Source organism: Cebus imitator, unplaced genomic scaffold (genome assembly GCF_001604975.1).
Source record: "Cebus imitator isolate Cc_AM_T3 unplaced genomic scaffold, Cebus_imitator-1.0 Scaffold625, whole genome shotgun sequence".
Taxonomy (NCBI): Eukaryota; Metazoa; Chordata; class Mammalia; order Primates; family Cebidae; genus Cebus; species Cebus imitator.
Window position 1 is genome coordinate 340,244 of NW_016107940.1, and position 5,243 is coordinate 345,486.

Below are 5,243 nucleotides of genomic sequence, written 5' to 3' on the forward strand. Positions count from 1 at the left end.
TCTTGCCCTGTTGCCCAGCCTGGAGGGCAGTGGCGAGATCTTGGCTCACTGCAACCTCTACCTCCTGGGTTCAAGCAATTCTCTCGCCTCAGCCTCCAGAGTAGCTGGGATTACAGGCGTCCGCCACCATGCCTGGCTAATTTTTGTATTTTTAGTAGAGACAGGGTTTCACCATGTTGGCCAGGATGGTCTCAAACTCTTGATCTTGTGATCTGCCTGCCTTGGCCTTCCAAAGTACTGGGATTACAGGCATGTGCCACCATGCCTGGCTAAGTTTTTCTTTTAGGAACACTAACACCATATTGTCTTGATTACTGTAGCCTTGAAATTAGAATTAGAAATTCTTCAACTTGATGGGCATGGAGGTTTGCCCCCAAAAATCTCAACAGATTACCCAACAGATGAGTATTGAATGAAAGCTAGCACACGAGCACCAGGACAACTTCTGTTTTCTTAACTTTTCTATATTGAAAGTCTTCTGCCTTTAAAAAATTGGCATGAAGTCGGGATTGATGGTCAGTACCTGTAACCCCAGCTACTAGGGAGACTGAGGTGGGAGGATCACTTGAGCACAGGAGTTCAAGCCCAGCCTGAGCAACACAGTGAGACCTTGTCCCAAAACCTAAACAATTTTTTTATTAATAAATAAAAATGAAATATAGGCCAGGTACAGTGGCTCATGCCTGTAATCCCAGCACGTTGGGAGGCCGAGGTGGGAGGATTACCTAAGGTCAGGAGTTTGAGACCAGCCTGGCCAACATGGTGAAACCCCATCTCTACTAAAAATACAAAAATTTGTATGTATAACCTAGATACAGATATGTGCACAAATCGTAAGTATCCCATTCAATGACTTTCTACAAAGAGAATACACCCACGAAATAATCACTGCACCAAGGATGGTGGTGGGTACCTGCAATCATAGCTACTTGGGAGGCCAAGGCAGAAGAATTGCTTGAACCCAGGAGGTGAAGTTGCAGTGAGCGAGATCATGCCACTGCGCTCCAGTCTCAAGAGTGAGACTCCATCTCAAAAAAAAAAAACCAATACAAATAAATAAAAATGTTAAAATGGGATGAATTCAAAGATGCTTACTAGTAATCTAAACACAGTAGCAAGGCCCCACATAAAATCTGACCTGTTTCATTTCTGACAAAGGATCCTCAGCCCCCAGGAGTATAGGCACAATCCAACAGTGCTAAGGGAGGAAGATGAAAAACAAAGAGCTGATGACAGGGGTTTCCTGCTCTTCAGGATGAAATAAAGCCATCTGCGATACTGTGAAACATATATTTGGTTTTTATCCAGGCTTCCTGGCCTGAACTCCTAAAGTCTTTAGAATCTCCGCAGTGGTGTCCTTCATGTGTTAAAGAGGTGAGTGAAGGCAGGCAGCCCCCATGTAGCTCCAGGATGGGGCTGACCACCAGAAGGACCAAGGCAGGACTGGAGGGCTGTGACTTTCAGCCTCACCCCGCATGCTCCAGGGAGGGGAGAGGAGCTGATGGTTAAGTTGATCACCCATGGCCAGCAGTTTAATCAGTCATGCCCATGTAATGAACCCTCCATAAAAACCCAAAGGACTGGGTTTGGGGTACTTTGGGGATAGCTGAACACGTGGAGGTGCCAGTAGAGGAGGACACTGAACTCCAAGCTGCTTCTCACATGCCTTGTGAAATAACAGGCATTGTAACTAGAAACTCATGGTTGGATTTCTTCTGTTTTATTAATTTTTTTAATTAAAAATAATTTTTTTTTGAGATGCTCTCATTCTGTTTCCCAATCTGGAGTGGAGTGCAGTGGTGCAATCCTAGCTCACTGTAGCTTCAACCTCCTGGGCTCAGGCAACTCTCCTGCCTCAGCCTTTCCAGTAATTGGGACTACAGGTATATGCCACCAAGCCTGGCTAATTTTTAAATTTTTCTTTTGTAGAGCCAGGGTCTTGTTATGTTGACCAAAATTCCTGGCCTTACATGATCCTCCCACCTTGGCCTCCTAAAGTGCTGGGATTACAGATGTGAGTCACTCCACCTGGCTGGATTTATTCTGAGGCAGGTTTGAAGATGTAGGTCCAGGAACACAGACTCCATATAGATGGAGAATGTGCCTCAAAGGAGGCTGCATGAGGCACAGTGGATATACATTTTCCAACAGGGGGATGCTCATGGCATGGAAAGGAGGAGTAGTGGAGGTGAGGCAGGGAAGCAGCTTTCCATTCTCGTGATTTTGATTAGTGTCCAGTGATGCTAGCCATACGAAAAGGTAAACGTGCACTTGCGTGGGGTGGGAGAAAGATTAGGCAACTTAGGGTCTGGTGGGGGTCGACCAATTCCATCCTGTCTTTGTTCTACCTCTGATAAATGGGTTATGACTAGTGCCTGCCAGTGAACTACTTGAACTCCAGTCATACAGGCAAGAGGTCAGCTTTATTTATAGGCCTCAGATTTGTTATTCATGTGCCCGACTACAGCCATCATGGGCCACTTTTGTACATATGTAAATACAGTTTCCTCAGATGATGCCTAGGAGTGGGATTGCTGGGTCTTAGGGTGTACATATGTTCAGCTTCAGCAGACACTGACCATGTTCCATAGTGGCTGTGCCAACTCTGAACTCCCACCAGTAAATGAGAACTCCGGTTGCTCTCTTTCTATGCTAATAATTGATATTTTGTTTCTTTCATCTCAGCATTCTGGCTGGTGTATAACGGCATTTCATTATGTTTTAATTTATATTCCCCCAATGACCAAAAAGGATGAACACTTTTCATACATTTGCAGGCTATTTTTATATCTGTTTCACTCTGAAATGCCTCTTTCTGCATTTTCCCATCAGGTTGTCAGTCTTTTTTTCCTTTTCTTTTTTCTGACTATGAGTCCTTTGTGAGTTAAAAGCGTTGCAGGTACCTTCTTCCAAAACTGTATTTTGATGAGCAAAGTTTCTTAAATTTAGTGTGGAACAAATTTTCTATCTTTTATTGTATGGTTAGGGCTTTCTGAGTCCAGTTTAAGAAGTCTTTGCCTATCTAAAGATTTTGATGACATTTTATTTTATTTATTAGAAGCTTCATGGTTTTACCTTTTGCATTGAGGTCTATCATCCATTTCAATAATTTTTCAGTATAGTGTGAAGTAGGAATTAAGATTCATTTCTTTCTTTATAAATATTCGGTGGAGCCAGCACTATCTTAAAAAGACCATCCTTACCCCACTGCTGTGCAGTGCCACCTCTGTCATTAGTCAAGTGACTGTATGTGCACAGCTGTTTCAGAACTCTATTCTGTTCTGCTACCTGTTCATCCTTGCATCAATACCTTACCGTCTTAACTACTGGGGCTTTATCAAAAGTCTTGATTTCCAGTTTCTAAGTCCTCTTGCTTTATTAATCTTCAAAATGTTCAGCCAGGTGCGGCGGCTCACGCCTGTAATCTCAGCACTTTGGGAGGCCGAGGCGGGTGGATCACGAGGTCAAGAGATCGAGACCATCCTGGTCAACATGGTGAAACCCCGTCTCTACTAAAAATACAAAACATTAGCTGGGCATGGTGGCGAGTGCCTGTAGTCCCAGCTACTCAGGAGGCTGAGGCAGGAGAATTGCCTGAACCCAGGAGGCGGAGGTTGCGGTGAGCCGAGATCATGCCATTGCACTCTGGCCTGGGTAACAAGAGTGAAACTACGTCTCAAAAAAAAAAAAAAAATCTTAAAAATGTTCTTGTTATTCTTGACTCTACATTTCCACATAAATTCCAGGATCAGGCTGGGCATGGTGGCTCACACCTGTAATCTCAACACTTTGAGAGGCCAAGGTGGGAGGATTGCTTGAGCCCAGGAGTTTGAGACCAGCCTGGCAACATGGTGAAATCCCATCTCTACAAAAAATACAAAAAGTAGCCGGGCATGGTGGTGCATGCCTATAGTCCCAGCTATTTAGGAGGCTGAGGTGGGAGGATCACCTGAGCCCCAGAGGTCACGGCTACAGTGAGCCATAATTGTGCCACTACACTCCGGCCTGGGTGACAGAGTAAAACCCTGTCTCAAAAAAAAATTCTAGGATCAGTTGGTCAAGTTTCAATACACACACGCTCATATCCACCAACTGGAATCTAACTGAAATCATAGTCTATAAATCACTTTGGGGAGAATTAAAATCTTCATAGTATTGTGTCCTTCATTCCATCAACCTGCTATATTTATTTATTTAGGCCATTTTTAATTTATCTCAATAATGCATAATAGTTCTCTGTATAAAAGCCTTGCATATCTTCTCTTAGATATATTCCTCAGTATTTTTTGATGCTTTTGTAAATGATATCTTTTTGATGATTTCATTTTACTTATTTATTTATTTAGAGACGAAGTTTCCCTCTTGTCTCCCAGGCTGGAGTGCAATGGTGCGATCTCAGCTCACTGCAACCTCCGCCTCCCATGTTCAAGCAATTCTCCTGCCTCAGCCTGCTGAGTAGCTGGGATTACAGGCACCTGCCAGCACACCGGGCTAATTTTTGTATTTTTAGTACAGACGGGGTTTCCCCATGTTGATCAGGCTGGTCTCGAACTCCTGACCTCTGGTGACCCACCCACGTCGGCCTCCCAAAGTGCTGGGGTTACAGGCATGAGGCACCGCGACTGGCCAAAAATTTCATTTTAAATTGCTTATTGTTAGTCTATATATAATTGACCCTGTTAAATTTACTTATTAAGAGCTGATTTGCAGAATATATAAATTGAATTTTCTACATCTAATCGTTTTCTCTGTGAAGAGTGACAGTTTCATTCTTCCTTTCTAATCCTCACACCTTTTATTTATTTTCCTTGCCATATTGTAATGGCTAACACTGTCAATATAAGTTGAAAGAGACAGAGACAGCAGATAACCTTATTTACAAACTTAGGGGAAAAGTGTTTAATATTTCACTGATGAGTATAATGTTTGCTGTAGTTTTGAAAAATCAATTATTAGATTAAGTACTCTGTTTCCTAGTTTGCTAAAAGTTCTTTGCTTTTTTCCATTTATTTATTTATTATTTTTTTATACAGTCTCCATAGAGACTGTCAAAAATTGCCAATGCCGACTATATTTCAAGTCCTCATGGTGGGGTATTGGGAAAAGTTTTCAATGAGCAATAATCACGCCTCGGATAAACCTCATTGGCTACGATACTGCCACTGCACAAAGCTTAAAAGTTATTTTCTTTTAAAATCAAGAATGGAGGCTGGGCGTGGTGGGTCACACCTGTAATCCCAGCA

The 5,243-nt window shown here is 42.8% G+C and overlaps 1 protein-coding gene and 1 non-coding gene across 2 annotated transcripts in view; both read right to left on the minus strand.

Annotated features, from left to right (window-relative positions):
- Nucleotides 1-5,243, minus strand: part of RNF130 (ring finger protein 130) — a 169,254-nt gene that overhangs the window by 5,206 nt on the left and 158,805 nt on the right. The gene's annotated exons all lie outside the window — the stretch shown is intronic.
- On the minus strand, nt 5,034-5,174 carry LOC119469306. Its single transcript, XR_005198108.1, has one exon. It is a non-coding gene; the product is annotated as a U4 spliceosomal RNA (small nuclear RNA).